Source organism: Hakea prostrata, chromosome 8, assembly GCF_041222555.1.
Source record: "Hakea prostrata isolate BN-2017 chromosome 8, UWA_Hpros_2, whole genome shotgun sequence".
Lineage (NCBI taxonomy): Eukaryota > Viridiplantae > Streptophyta > Magnoliopsida > Proteales > Proteaceae > Hakea > Hakea prostrata.
This window is the reverse complement of record NC_142607.1, coordinates 28,707,736-28,724,640: the sequence shown is the minus strand read 5'-3', so window position 1 is coordinate 28,724,640 and position 16,905 is coordinate 28,707,736. Positions and strand designations below refer to the sequence as shown.

At 40.6% G+C, this 16,905-nt stretch overlaps 1 non-coding gene across 1 annotated transcript; it reads left to right on the top strand.

Annotated features, from left to right (window-relative positions):
* The first annotated feature begins 16,530 nt into the window (after positions 1-16,530).
* Positions 16,531-16,637, top strand: LOC149007504 (small nucleolar RNA R71). Its single transcript, XR_016175431.1, has one exon. It is a non-coding gene; the product is annotated as a small nucleolar RNA R71 (small nucleolar RNA).
* Positions 16,638-16,905: the final 268 nt, after the last annotated feature.

Here is a 16,905-nt window from a genome sequence, read left to right as displayed (position 1 = left end):
AACTTTTCAAAAATCCAATTTTGACCTAAATTGCAAAATCCCCAAATTTCTTCTTGCTGAATTTTTCGCTTTAATCCATGTTTTCGATCGATTTTCATCAAAACAACTTCATAGACATGAAATTCCAAGTATTGTGCACATGCTAGTATGTTCAAATCAAATTTCCCCCAAATTTGAAATTTTCCGAAAAATTACGAAAATACCCTTTTGGCTCAAATCTTGAAATAGCACTAATTGGAAATGTCTCTTGTCTCATCCACGGATACATCATGCGGAGGGGAGGACGAGGGAGGAGGTAGAGGTCGAGGTCGAGGTCGCATCGTAGGTGCTCTCGGGGGCGGAGGTCGGGTTCCTTTCGAGCCCGAGAGAGGAGGTTAGGAGACCGGACCTATTTGACACACCTCGGGCCGAGTTTCGTACGAGGCCTACTTCAGCTATTGTAACATCGAGATGGGGCGTCTACTTCACTTACGCCAGCTCGAGCCTTCGGGGATCCGGCAGAGGTTCGACACTTTACGGTGGAACTCACCTCTTCACCGAGGATTTGCCGGTATACCCGGAGCTAGTGAGGTTGTTCTTCAGCAACCTTACTTACACGAGAGGAGGCTCGGGGCCGGGGACATCCACTCGGACTTGTCCTCGGGAGCGGGGTCCACCGGACTCAGATTCGCTTCTCTACCCGGACAACGGCCGAGATCTTGCAGGTCCCTTACTACCCACAGCGGTGTGTGTGGATACCTACCGGAGCGGACCCGGACAGCCATCGATGCCGTACGAGCTTCGCGAGATATGCTCTACGCTATGGGATAGCCGCCGATGCTTCACACCGTGGACTAGCGGACGGATGACGGGTTCTCGCACGTATTATCGGTCGCATAGTCGGCCGAAACATCATGCCGAAAGCCGGACATCACCATCGGGTCACGGTGATGGAGGCCTTGGTCATTTACCGCATCTACATGGGCTTCGAGATCGATCTTTCTTACATCATTCAGCGGGTCATGCTGGACTTAGTTCTGCGGCCTAGCATGCGGAACCTTTGCTATGGGAGGCTTCGACTTTGATCTTCGGGCATTTCGGGGTGAGTTTCGAGGATACTCCGATGGACACTAGATCACGGGGATACCCCATTGGGACTCGGACCATTCGACGGATGAGACTACATCGGTTAGAGAGATCTCCTGGTCCAGAGGGTGAGGATGATGATGAATCGGAGGATGAGGATGAAGGATCGGAGGATGGAGGAGAGGATATCGGTCCCGATAGTGATGATCAGGCCGGAGATGATATCTGAGATATGCGCGAGGCTGAGCCCGTGCATCACGAGTTTCCTTCATCACACTTCGAGGCGGGTGGCCCTTCACATGCGGTTCCGGAGACTTCAGATCTTGGTGCACGGATGAGATCGATGACTTCCATGCTAGAGAGGATGGAGGTCGAGACGGGAGCAGATGTACGAGAGGATGGAGTCTCGACGGGACGAGGATAGAGCATCGGGTGACTCGGCTAGCGAGAGGAGTTCGGAGCATATAGAGATCGAGTAGATCACCTAGATAGACTGTACCTTAGGATTTCCCATTTATGCATTTCAGATGTAATCATTGTAAAAACTCTTGAAATTAATGAAGTTCATTTTGTTTCTCTTTAATTATTGTATGTTATGCACTTTTCTTTTCCTTGCATTAGTGTCATTTGTTCAAGTATAATTATGGTATGTTATTCAGAAATGTTCTGTTATGCCTCAAAGTTCAAGTTTCTAATTCGGTGTTCTATTATTCACTTCTAAGAGTAGAAGAGTCACTTCAGATCAATGACTCGGGAATGTTCAGTTGTTGCCTTTTGTGGTTAGGATCTCCTCGAACCTTGGGCTCGATACCAATCATCACGCCCTCCCAGCCCGGTACCCTATCCGGCATACCCGAGAGTGTGATCCACAGCCCGAAGATCGGGTATCGAGTGATCAACCTCCCACATAAACAATAACATAATCATGAACAACCATAACAAGAGTGCGGAAGATAAATCATTGATTCAATAAAGAAAGAATGAATCGTAAACGAAACGGAATAATAGATATAATCAGAGTGTCAAACAGATAAGTAAAGTGAAGCAAAAATCCCACTTTACACCCAGCGGAAAAGTAGCTCGAAAGAATAAACTAAATAAAAACTAATCCCAGTAGCAAGTACATTGGGTAACTAAATTATTCTCCACTTTGTAGACGACATCCTTGTAGGTGTAGATCTCATAAATAGCACAAGGACGCTTCCACTCAATGGTCGGACTAAGCATCGTACGGAGCATAACCACCCGTGGGATCTTCGAGTAATTGTGGTAACCGCAATCACCTTCCTGGAGATATGTCTCTTCGCCTTGCGTTTCCTCATAGGGACCGTCATAGTATTCCGTACTGCAGGATAGTCTAACAACATTGTACAATAAAGGAATGAGTTTCAAAGAAACTCGGTAAAGGCGATTAAAATCCATAATAACATAAATGGCAGGATTCCGAACAATCATAAATGCAATATGATATGAGACAAACAATGAATGAATGAATCTAACTCTATGTATGCTTGGTCTCTATTAGCGGACATGCTTTAAGTCATAGCACCGTACTTCTTTAGGAAAGTCCACTCACATCCTCAACCATTTAAGATATCTTGGATTCCCTCCAACCATTTAAGATATCTCGGGCGACCGATTGGTAATGGGTCCTTCATCCCTCAGGACAAACCTTGGCAGGGGGTTAAGTCAACACACTCTCTCACAACCATTTGGTATAAGTCTTGGCGCATGTCGGGGTAATACCTAGCCAAATGCAAGTCTTCTACTTGGTTACATCAAGTCAGATCCAGATACTTCCATTCCTCGTCCCTGACGATCCTTTCCGGTATCCTTCACACTAGAGTCAGCGTATCCTATGGCACCAACCAACTCGGACTACGGACTCATCAACCCTATTGATCATCCACATATGGTAAACGGGAAGCTCTCACGTCCTCTCACGGGTTGGTTACCGGTCTTAAGCGCCCGTGAGCCCAAGTCTAACCATATGCAACCCTACCAATAAATGGCCCCCACAATGTGATTCCTGTCCTCTCACGGGTTGGTTACCGGTCTTGAGCGCCCATGAATCCCCATTGCTACTACGGGTCGTTCGGGTCTCAATACCCCTCCGATTAGGGTCGACATAACAGGACATCCTAGCCAAACACTACTAGACAATCCTATATATGTCATCCAACAGTTTAGGAAGGTGTCCAGAGGGCATCTCCGGAAACATCCCATAATATTCCCGTAGTAGTCCAAGGACAGAAATGTCAAAAGGACACCTCTCCTTTCCAAACCATACGTAAGCATACACATGCATCAATTCATATCATCACATATATGGTAACTCCATATATGGAAAGAAATCAATATTTACAATCACTTGTATAACATTGGTAAGTAAATCATACATGAATCAATTCAATATGAATAAGTAATGCTACTGTAATCAAAGTTATGCAACAGTAGTATATCATTGTAAGAATCTAATTTAAGAAACATATTAATGATATTCAAATATAGAAACTAGATTCATGCTATCTATGTAATTAAGGAAATAACCATCCTTACCTTTTATAACTCGCAAAGAATCCTAAGAAATCAAGTAAGATCTTGGCAAACTTGAGAAGAAGGTCCTAAACAAGTATATACAACATATTAGGAAAGATCCCTAACAGAAAATATAGCAAAACATCCGAAACAGACCAATTCTGGAGTTGCTTTGTACTCATTGGTCGAGTGGATTGGTCGAGTGGTCCAGTCGACCAATCAGTCGACCAATGCAGACAGTAGCTTAGAAAATCAGAGTTTTGAGATATGAAATCCGAATTTGGTGGTTCAAAAGGGTACTAATCAAGGGGTAGACTACATCAGTAGTATTCTAGCATATAGGGGACCTCAAAACACTAATCAAATCAAGGTATCAAGATCCAAATTAGGAAACAAAAAGTTACCATAAATAAATCAAACATGGATCTTGATGAATTTTGAGATAGAAAACAAGGACAAGAACAATAGGAGGATGGATCATTGCTTTCGGTAATGAAAACATGAAAACATGCATAGGTCTTCATAGAATAAGGCTTAGAAGCATAAATCTAAATAAGGAAATAAAACCTACCATATATGTACTATCATGCATCATGAAGAACACATAGTAAGGTAGAAGAGAACAACTAGAATTCTATGGATTATGGATCATAGAAAGAAAACACAACCATTAACCACTAACATGATCAATGAAAGAAGATCCAAAGAGATCGGAATTCAGATTAGGAAATTAACAGAGATTAAATCATGGTTTGATCATGAATCCTTCAAAAGCTTGCAATGATCATGGTTAAGATCATTGTTCTAGCCTTAAATCCTTAGGATGATCATGAGAACATGTTCAGAGATGTTTGCAACAGAGGATGCAGCATCTCTTCTACTGTCTCAACTCAAAAAGGAAAGGAAAACAAAGATGGAGGAGAAGAAGAGAGAGTAGACATACCTTTTGATGCAAAAAGAAGAGTTCCGACGAAGATCCGCCAAGAAAACTCCAAGGATGCAAGAGAGATGACTTGCAGAGGTCTTTGGTTCGTTCCAGAGGGTTTGGAGGCAGCAAATACGAAGTGGACTCGAGGTTAGACTTAAATAGAGCAAGAATCAACCTAATTGCCAAAGACAGCACCCATTGGTCGAGTGGATTGGTCGACTGGCCCGATCGACCAATCGGTCGACCAATGCGATACAACAAGGCCAAAACAGGGAATTGAAGGCCCAGATCAAATCCAAACCTAAAGGGGTTTTGCACACAAGTCAAGTGACTTACCTAGTAGGTAGAAATGCCTTCAAACCAAGATAGAGATCACTCCAAGTCCATCAACTAATTAGATCTTCATCAGGATTCTGTTTCCATAAATAGAACCTCATCATCAACCTTCATGGATTCAAAGCCAGACACCAAGTCCTCTCTTGGGATGGCCCAAAGCTGACTTCTTACTTTACTTCGGGTCATCGGACCTACAAATAACAAAGTTTTTACTTATGCATGACAAGCTCACGATCATTGACTCATCTTGCTTGAGGGGGCATGATAAGGAATATATACCTATATCTACACTTGCGCCTACACTAGCAATAGTTTAGTATTTTGTATAAATACCCTCTGTACTTCATACAGGAGTTAATATAGAAAACCATTGTTCTACAAGGGTTCTCAAAGTGTAGAGAATGATAGTAAGTTGAATCTCATACCTTTGCCCATCGTAAGATGGAGGCTATATAGTGGTTACCTAGGGGCGGCCCCTCCGTCGATTTCGCCCATTTAGTTGAAGAGTGGGGCGAGTTGCTTTAGGAAGCACTTTCCTTTTCTTAGTGGGACTTTAATGGAGCTGTTACTCCATCGTCCACTTCCCCATGTTTCGGAGTGGGTATGATGGGTGATTATCTCTAACTGACCCTTTTGACTTGGTCATCTTCAATGTTCCTCTTCGGACTTAGCATTGGGCGTTCTCTCATTGCCCGAGCCTATCCTGAGTGAATCTCAAGGGATCCTTTAGGGAAAGGCTCTTCAACTCTCCGAGGCGATGTTTGTGGTTCTTCAACTCCCCGAGGGGTTGCAAAGGATTCTTCCCAAAAGGGCTCTCCAACTCCCCGAGGGGGTGTAAAGGATTCTTCCCATCTCTCTGGCTGAATCCCTCCACAACAATCTTCAAAGGTAACAAATGCATTCTTTTTGCTATAATCAAAACCAGGGCTGACTTTAGGTCATCAGCTTTGTGTCCCTTCTTTTGGATTTGGACCCTATAGGTTATACTCAGCCCTATCTGTCTCCTTGAAGAGACTTTAGCTCCCCGTAGAAGTGTCCTATTGTCTTCATCAAAGTCTTCTAGGACCTAAACTGAGACTTGATCACTTGGCCAATCCAATTGAAGTGTAACCAACACTAACAATCTATAAAACTCTCTCTCATTGCACAAGGAAATTTGGAGAACAATACGAAATACACACAAGTTTTCAAGGTCATGCTACCAATATGGTAGATGGGTAAATTGTAGAGAATATTGAGGTCTAGGGTTAAGGAATTTTAGGGGTAGAATGGTCAAAGAATAGAGGAGTAATCTTCATTTATAAATGTAATACAATAATATTTTTGGAGGGAACGAAGAATTATCCCAATTTCCAATCTCTTCTCTTCTCTACTGTGTTCATCTTCTTCTTCCCAAACCCTATTTCTTCTAATTTCTGTTCTCAACCCCTTAAAATTCTTTAACCTTTGACCTCAATATTCTCTACAATTTACCAATTGTTGCTTGTATCTCAAGATATTACGCAAGTGTAAGTATCGCAATCAAGTAATAAATGATAAGTAAAGTATCGATCCCATGGAGAATTATATCCTTAACTTTCAATGTAAAAGTAAAATTGATTTAAATGAGATTAACAAGATTGATTGGTGATTGACTAACTAAATAACCAAATGACAGGTAATAAAACAAAGGAACTAAAATGAAGATTAAGCAATTGAGGGAATTTAGTGAGTGAAAAGAGTGTTGGGAATCAAGTTTCCCCTCCGCTTAATTTTATAATGCAAGTTCTAAAGTAATACTACAACCCCAAGATAAATCAAAAACTTGGAATGAATGGCAATATGATATTTTCCAATACACATAAGCTAACATCCTAAATCAACATCTGCATATTCCTATGAAGAATTGAATTAAGAATGCAATTTAAACCCAATCCAATCAATGGTAATGTGAGGTAATTGGGTATTCCTACCCAACCTACTAATTAACACAACCTAATTAAAGATTATGCTAACTCACACAATTCAACAAACACCTAGACTCCATTAATTTTTCAATTAATGAAATTATAACATTCATTCAAGAAAGATCATTCAAGAACTGAAATTAGTCAATATAACATGCTAAATTCATTAACAGTAAAGCGGATTGCAATAAAACTAAAGAACATATGATTAGTTACATCTCAAAATTCAGGTTAGGTACTACTTTCATCCCAACACAGCAAAGATTTAGCCCATAACAAAATTCAAATACATAAAACCAAGTATAGTTGTCATGAGACTAGAAAGTAAGAAGAGAGAGTTATAAAAACAAGAAGAAACTAAAGCTTCAATGCTTCCACACGAGCTCCAGCCTTCTTCTCCAGCAAATCAGCAACTCCAGCAGCTCCTTGCTTCCACAAGAGCTCCAGCATTCGTTCTCTCCTCTCTCCTTGCCTTAGCTGAGTACTCTATTCCCTTAGCCGAATGTGTGTCATTCCTCTCCTTTGCCCCCCTTCTCTTTCTTCCAAAAATGCTTTCAATCATTAGGTTAGATTCTGGCCATAGGATTAGAACATTCCTCCTGAGATCAAGGGCTGAGAACAATCATATATTTACAAGAATCATGTCCTCTTAAGTTAGCCCCTTCTGGTCATTTCCACCTGTATTGGATCTAAGAATATTCTGCTCCGTTTTGCTGCAGCAACTTCACAGCAAAGTTAGAGGAAAGCCTTTTCTCCTATTATGGCTCTTTACCTACATTTTTCAAGAGAAAGAGAAACAGTCAAATTCATCCACAAATCTGAAGAGAAATTCATGTAAAGGTGACAATAATGAGCTAAACAAGATTCAACATGTTAAGACTAATTAAGACAACATCTAATGAATACTATCACTAAAACAAAGACAAAATGCTCTTAAATCAAGCCATCTCAAGTATAAAGTTATCAATCTTAACTCTATTTCATAGAGTTATCACACCCCCAAACTTAAGACATTGCTTAACCTCGAGCAATAAAGACAAGTGAAAATACCAACTAACTACTAATGAAAGCATAAAAAAAAATCAAAAGAAAAGAAAAGCAAATAACCTAGCTCAATCATGCAATAGGATGGGTGTTAAACAGAAGTTGCCTCTCAATCTTTTTCTAAATTTTTTTTTTAGATCCAACACGTCTGGCCAATAACACTTAGATGTCATACTTTACTCATCAGGATGCTCTCAAGTGTGTGTGTGTGTGAAAGTTAAGAATCTTGCCCCATATCACCCTAGTCTAGCTGAATCATGGTCATCAAGTTTTGTTCATTAATCTAATATGTTGACCAAATGATTACCTCTCCACTAATTAGGGATCCATATCCTTTTACACCCCCAAGAACTTGTTTCATACTCTTTTGATCATTTGACCCCCAAACTTATTCTTTTTTATTTTTTATTTATTTTTTATTTTTTTTTGAATGTTGTTGTCATCCTGCCTTTTTACGCGAATATCGCTCATTTGTGATGAAGATACCCAGTTACTCAACAAGATCACAAACAAGAGTGCCTTGCATGCTCATATTTTGGGCCACCGTTGACGTCAAAATACACATGGGTTACATGCATATTCCCGGTTACTAGATTGCCCAAAACAACGGAACATTATTCCCTTTTTTTTTTATGCTCATATTCCGGGCCACCATTGACGTCAAAAATACACATGGGTTACATGCATATTCCCGGTTACTAGGTTGCCCAAAACAGCGGAACATTATTCTTTTGGGGAAAGGAAAGGGTCAAACTTTAGTCAATATTCACAATGCACAGAGTTCTTGGAATCACCCAAATGGGGACCCCTAATTAAGTCTCAAGGTTCTCATTTAACCAATTCTAAAATCCTAAAACTCTCACATTGATCCAACTTTCCCCAGGTTCTCCAGAACTTGAAATATCACTTGGTGCATCAATAATATGGCATCACAGACATGAGTAAATGCAGACATCAGACCATTATAGCAGAATTGTGCTAAGATTTCCAACAAAATCAGAGTAAGAGGCACTGACATTCACATTCCTTAACAACCATCCAAATTTCATGAAAAGCCAGATTAACTACACAAAACATCTACCCAAAACAGCTACTCTAAAACTGGACAACAACTCTGTACAACAAAAGAAAGCAACTAGAAAAGAAAGCTGACGAAAACTAAGCAACTAGGAGCATCCATAATCATAAAGATCACATATGCAATTATTGAAACATTGCAAAGCTTACCCCCAAACTAAAGAGGAGCAGTGTCCTCACAGCGAAAGAAAGGAAAAGAGAGTAAGGGAATCAAAAGAAAACAAAGTAAAAGAAGAGAGAGAACTTCCCTGAATAAGCTAGGCCTCATCATCATCATCTAAGGAATGGAACTCATCAGCAGCAGCAGCTGCAGCTTCATCCTCCTCATCCATATTAGGAATGTAGTTCCCATCTTGGCCCCAAGGATTAGCGAAGAGTTGGTTGGGAAAAGCGGGGAAAGATTGGAACCGGGTGCTATTCATCCTTAAGTTAGACTCAAGGGCGCAATCACATGCAGCCACATAACACATATAATCCATAAAGAGGTCACGAGAAATTTGATGTTCCAGCATCATTTGAAATTGGGTGACTTCTATTTGGCTGAGGCGCTGTTCCAATTGAGTATAACTAGAGGGTGGAGCACCCGAGGTGGAGGAAGTGGGAGGAATAGCTGAGGCAGCAACAGGAGGGGGTGCACTGGAAGGGGGAGCTGAACTAGGTGTAAGCATGCGAGTGATATTGAAGTGTGTAATGCCACCTTTGTTAAGTGTATGGACATCAGAAGCCTGCACATCAACATGGTTAGCCAAACATAAAGCAGTAATTAAACATGGAAAAACTAAACTACCACCCGGCCGAGCAGCACAAGCACAAATGGCCTCATGAATGTGGTGACCCACATTAATCCGACGCCCCTCTAGAATAGAGTGGAGGACCAAAGCTCTATCCACTGAAACAGTCTGGATATGCGTGGAGGGCATTAAGCGGGTTTGTAAGAAATGGTACCATATTTTGGCTGCGGGTTGCAAGGACTAGTGGGCGATAGTCAATGCACCTTGGGGGGATGAGGACCAATCCATGCCATGAGAACATAAAGTCTGGAGAATGTTATGCAAGGCAGTGGGGTCTGCCGAAGCAAGATAGGCATTGTGCTCATCCTTTACATTGTCCAATTCATAATAGGCATTAATGGTTGGACCATCTATAGGTATCTGAACCCCCCTAACATATACCTGGTCCTGAGGTGGGGCAGTGAGATTGGCATAGAATTCATAGACGAGGGAAGGGATGTAGGCACCAGGATGGGTGCAAAATTGTTCCCAATGATGCCCAGCTATGATGGATGGGATGAATGTAAATGCTTGGGCTTCATTGGGTTTGAGTTTGAACCCCTTCTCTTGAAGAAATTTCTTGGTGGAAATGGATGTGAAGTGGTCCTCAGCCATGGGAGAGGCAAAATAAGGGGGAACCATTGAAGCACTAGAACTAGGGTCTGTTCTGCTCCTCTTCTGAGGGGCCATTTCGAAGGGAATGCACAAGGTTGGCCCCTAACAACCAATATTGAATTCAAACAAAACACTAACAAACTAAAGAAAAACAGAAACAGTAGAAGATAAAAAACAACTAATCAAATAGACGCTAAAACAGACTATATCAAACAAAAAACAGAGACACTATAAACGTAGAAAACAAAAACAAACAAATAACTACAACTAATGAAACAAATAACAAGAACAAACAATTAAGAACAGAGGATATGAACAGAGGTATCCGACGACCCAGAAATTTTGTGTTGTTGTGTGCAAGTGATGGTAGCTCCAAAACAGAACCTAAAACAAAATAAAAATTGCACATAGGCGAACAAAAACAAACACTAAAATAGTATAAGAACAAACACATAAACCACAAACCAAAAATGAATATACGACACAAACACAGCCAAGCAGAAATTTCACAAATGGGGAAGGGAAGAAAGGAATTGGGGAGAACACTTAGCTGATGTGGTGTAGGGAAGATGGAGTGTCGAAACAAAACAAGAATTTGCACGAAGCCCAGTACAGCACCGGAGTCCTCTGAGAAGCGATTCGATTGTAGAATGGGGGAAAAATTAGGGTTTTAGTGGAATAGGGACTATCGGTGAAGACGAAGGTACAGTGGTGGGTGAATGGAGGCAAATGGATGTTTGAAAGTCTTTGAGAAGCACAAAAAAAAATGAAGATGAGAGGAAGATGAGTTGCAATGGAGAAGAGAAGATGGTGTCGTGAGGGTCGAAGAGGTGAGCTGAGTGTGTTTTCGTTTTGATTTGATTTCGGTGGGAAATGAGAGGGTTAATGGGTTTGGGGTGGTATTGGTTTAGAAGGGTTTAAAACAAATGGGTTCGAGTCAGTATGGGTAAATAATGGTCTAATAGAAGTGTTGAAGTGTATTTTTGATGGGTTGGTTGGGTTTGATGTTAAACCGGGTCAGGTGAGCGGTTTTATCATTGTTGTGGTGTTGCTGCAGCATTGCTACAGCAACGAACACAGAATGTAATTTTCAATAGAGAATGTAATTTGTCAACAGAACATGTAAGACCCGTAGTTGAGGATCAAAACTTTGTAGTAGCATTGCTGCAACATCACTACAACAAAGATAGTGAAAGTTGCTGGATATTGAAACATGCTCTGTTCAGCAGTTTGGTTGAATGATAAGTTTGGAAAGCAACCACTCACTCTCTTTTTGTTCCCCACACTCCCTGCACATCAAAGATACATGTCAGCAAATTATCTGTCAGATCAGTTTTTCTTTTCCTTTTTTTCACACATTGGGAACTACTCATGACTCTATTAAACACCTAATGAACTAATAGCACACAATTAAACTAAAAATAATGAAATCTAATTGACCTCCCTTCTTTTTAAGCATCTTGAAGGATGATTGAAGATTTGTCCCGCTCCAATGGTGCTCCCCAATAATGCTTGATTCTCTGCCCATTGACTAAAAATTTCCTGTTAGAGATGCCCTCTTGCAACTCCACTGCTTCATGTGGAAATACTGTCATTATTGTAAATGGACCTGACCATCTTGATTTCAGCTTTCCTGGAAATATTTTGAGTCTGGAGTTGAACAGCAGAACTTGCTAACCTGGTTCAAATACCCTATTCAAGATTTTCTTATCATGCCATTTCTTCACTTTCTCCTTATAGAGTTTGGCATTCTCATATGCTTGGAGCCTGAACTCGTTAAGTTGATGAAGTTGTAGCATTCTCTTTTCACCAACCAAAGTGGATTCAAAATTGAATTTCTTAATTGCTCAGTATGCCTTATGCTCTAGTTCCAGTGGTAGATGGCAAGCCTTTCCAAACACAAGTTGATATGGTGACATTCCAAAAGGTGTTTTGTAAGCAGTTCGGTAGGTCCAAAGGGAGTCATCTAACCATATAGACCAATCCTTCCTTGTAGGGCAGACTGTTTTCTCCAAAATGAACTTGATCTGCCTATTAGAAACTTCAGCTTGCGCATTTGTTTGGGGATGATAGCTTGAGGCAACCTTATGACGAACTCCATACTTAGACAATAAAGCTCCAAGGTATTTGTTGCAAAAATGTGAACCTTCATCACTGATTATGGCTCTTGGAGTACCAAATCTAGTGAAGATGTTTTTTTTCATGAATTCAATAACCACCTTGGCATCATTAGTTGAACAAGCAGCAGCCTCCACCCACTTGGATACATAGTCCACTGCTACTAAAATGTAAAGATTGCCATATGAAGGAATAAACGGCCCCATGAAATCAATTCCCCAAACATCAAACAATTCTACTTCCAAGATATTGGTTAAGGGCATTTCATTCCTTTTGGAGATGTTTCCCACTCTTTGACATCTATCACATTTTTGAATGAATTGATACGCATCTTTGAACATACTTGGCCAATAAAACCCCGATTGCAAGACCTTTGCTGCTGTCCTATCTCCTTGATAATGTCCACCATATGGGGAGTCATGGCATTGCCTCAACACATCCTCTACTTCTATCTCAGGGATGCAACGCCTCAATATTTGATCTGCACATAGCTTGAATAAGAATGGTTCATCCCAGAAATACCTTTTAACCTCATGTAGAAATTTCTTCCTTTGTTAAGTGGGCATCATAGGGGGTAGAAGTCCGCTGGCTAAATAATTAACAAAATCAGCATACCAAGGTGTTTGTGAGAGGGAAACAGCAAAGAGTTGTTCATCTGGGAAGACTTCTTTAATTTCAAATTCAGCTGCTTGGTTTGGATTTTTCAGCCTAGATAGATGGTCAGCCACTTGATTTTCAGTCCCCTTCCTATCTTTTATCTCCAAATTGAACTCTTGAAGAAATAAGATCCATCTAATCAGCCTTGGTTTAGCATCCTTCTTGTGTATCAAATATTTGATGGTTGAATGATCTGTGAACACAATGACCTTTGCCCCCACTAGATAAGCTCTAAATTTGTCAAATGCAAACACAACTACCAAGAGTTCTTTTTCAGTGACAGTATAGTTCAATTGTGCTCCTGATAGGGTTCGACTAGCATAATAGATTGAATGGAATACCTTATTCTTACGCTGTCCCAAAACTGCTCCTACAACCCAATCACTAGCATCACACATGACCTCAAAGGGAATGGACCAATCCGGTGCCACAATGATGGGTGTAGAGATTAGCTTCTTCTTCAACTCTAAAAATGCTGTCATACATGCTTCATCAAAGCTGAACTAACTTTCTTTTTCAAGCAGGCTACACAATGGTTTAGATATTTGTGAAAAATCTTTTATGAACCTTCTATAAAACTCAGCATGGCCAAGAAAACTTCTAATCCCTTTCACACTTGATGGTGGTGGTAATTTTTCTATAATGGCAACCTTGGCTTTGTCAACTTCTAGACCATGTTTGGAAACCTTATGTCCAAGAACAATCCCTTCTTTAACCATAAAATGGCATTTTTCCCAGTTGAGGACTAAATTGGTTTCTTCACATTTCTGTAGAACTTTTGCCAAGTGAGTGAGGCATTCAACATATGTTTCTCCAAAAACTGAAAAATCATCCATAAACACCTCCACAAATTGTTCCACCATATCAGTAAAAATGGCCATCATACACCTTTGGAAAATGGCTGGGGCATTACATATACCAAAAGGCATTCTTCTAAAGGCAAAGGTACCATAAGGGCAGGTGAAAGTGGTCTTATGTTGATCTTCAGGAGCAATGGCTATTTGATTGTAACCTGAGTATCCATCTAAGAAGCAATAGTACTCTTTTCCAGCCTATCTATCAAGCATTTGATCAATGAAGGGCGAGGGGAAATGATCTTTCCTTATAGCCTTGTTGAGCTTTCTATAGTCCATACATATTCTCCACCCACTCACTATCCTTGTAGGTATCAACTCTTTGTTATCATTCTCCACAACTGTCATTCCTCCTTTCTTGGGGACACATTGTACTGAACTCACCCACTTGCTGTCTGAAATTGGATACACAACCCCAGCATCTAACCATTTAATGATTTCCTTTTTAACCACTTCCTTCATAATTGGATTCAGCCTCCTTTGATGCTCCACAGAATTACTACAGCAGTCTTCCAACAGAATTTTGTGCATACAAATTGATGGGCTGATTCCCTTGATATCTGATATGGTCCATCCTAATGATTTGCTGTATTTATTCAGCACTTTAATTAACATATCTTCTTGCTCTACTGTTAGCACTGCTGAAATGATAACCGGGAGTGTCTTGTCTTCACCCAAACAGGCATATCTAAGGTGTCCTGGAAGATGCTTCAATTCTAACAGAGGAGGCTCTTCAATTGATGGCTTAAGGGATGGAGTTGCAAGCTCAGATAATACAAGAGGATCAAATCTATTCCCTCTTAATGTCTCAGCTAGTCTTGCATCTAACCAAGCCATGCAGCTACTTGCTTCATCACCTACTAGTGCAATTTTAGATGCCAATGAAAGCTCTAATGGATCTTTAATGCCCTTTGTCTCCACTTCTTCTAAAACCAGCTCTTCAATAATATCTACAATAAAGCATTGCTCTACCTCATCTGGAGATTTCATTGCTTGGAGAACATTGAAAGTAACTTGCTCTCCATTTACCCTCATAGTTAATTCTCCTTTATGCACATTAATCAAAGTCTTTCCAGTGGCTAAGAAGGGTCTTCCAAGAATGATGGGCATATCTCTATCAGCTTCAAAATCAAGAACAATGAAATCAGCAGGGAAGATGAACTTATCAACTCTTAGTAAGACATCTTCAATTTTTCCTTCAGGATGAGCTAAGGATCTATCAGCCAGCTGAAGTGTTACTGTAGTAGGCCTTGCTTCTCCCACACCAAGCTTCTTGAAGATTGATATTGGCATAAGGTTAATGCTAGCTCCAAGGTCACAAAGGGCTCTCCCAATATAATTCTCTCTAATAGCATAAGGAATGGTGAAACTTCCAGGATCCTTTAATTTTTTAGGAAGCTTGTTCAGCAAGAAGGCACTACTCTCTTGTGTCATGGCTACTGTCTCAAACTCTCCAAATCTCTTTTTTTTTAAAAAGGATGTCTTTCATGAATTTCACATAATTTGGCATTTGTTCAAGTGCTTCTACCAATGGTATATTGATGTGGAGCTCCTTCAAAACATCCAAGAATTTTTTGAATTGATGGTTTTGTTGTTGCCTTTGAAATCTTTGAGGAAAGGGGGGTGGTTTATAAGGCAGTTTTTCTGGAGAACCCTGTTGTAATGAGGCTATAGCTGGTGGTTCAGCACTCTGGTTTTCAGAATCAGATTGGTCCTTTTGAACAGCCACTGGATCTTCCTTTTCCCCTTCTTCTTGGACAGGAATAGGCTCCTTCGGTTGACTGGACTTAAAATGAGGTGGCTCTAGAGGTTTCCCACTCCGTGATGAAATAACCTTGTAATGCTCTTTGCCTTCAGGCCTAGGATTTTCAGTATCACTTGGCAATGATCCTTGAGGTCTGTTGCTTAAAGCATTAGCTAGCTGCCCAACTTGATTCTCCAAATTTCTCAATGAAGCTGCTTGGCTCTGAATAATTGCATCATTCTTTGCCATGTATTCTTTCAATAGAAGCTCAATTGATGAAGAAGGTTCCATAGGCTGAGTCTTCACTTGCTGTTGAGCACTTGGAAGCTGATAAGGTCTAGTTGGGATAGATGATGGGCCTACATTCTATCCTTGACCATTCCAAGAGAAGTTAGGGTGCTGCCTCCAACCAAAATTATAAGTGTTAGAATATGGGTTATTAGCTTTGCTGAAATTACCAACATAGTAGGCTGATTCTGGGTTAGATGGACAACTATCAAAGACATGCTCCCCACCACAATATGTACAAGAGACTGCTGGATTTTGTTGAGGTTGTACAGTTGTAGCCAAGTTTACAGATTTTAGCACACTAGTTAGGGATGATACTTGTGCAGTTAAGGCTATCACTGCATCCAACTCATAAATTCCTGCCACCCTCTTACTTGCAGCAGCTCTTTCAGCTGGCCATTGGTAATTGTTGTTGGCCATCCTCTCCAAAATCTCATAAGCCTCATTGTAAGACTTTGCCAATATAGCCCCATTTGCTGATGCATCCACTATGGACCGAGTTTGTCCACTTAAACCATTGTAGAAAGTCTCCATCTGAATCCAATGAGGAATGCCATGATGAGGACATTTACGCAAGAGCTCCTTAAATCTTTCCCATGCCTCATATAAAGACTCACTGTCCAACTGTTGAAAACCAGTTATGTCATTTCTGAGCTTGGCATTCTTTGTTGGAGGGAAGTACTTCATCAAGAACTTCTCTACCAAATCATTCCATGTAGCTACTGATTGTGGAGGTAAGGAGTTCAACCATGCTCTTGCTCTATCCCTCAATGAATAAGGGAATAGCTTCAATCTCAAAGCTTCTTCAATTGCTCCAGGTATCTTGAAAGAATCACTTACTTCCATGAAGAGTCTAAGATGGAGATGAGGATCTTCTGTTGGCATCCCACTGAACTGTCCTATAGTCTGAAGCATTTGGAACATC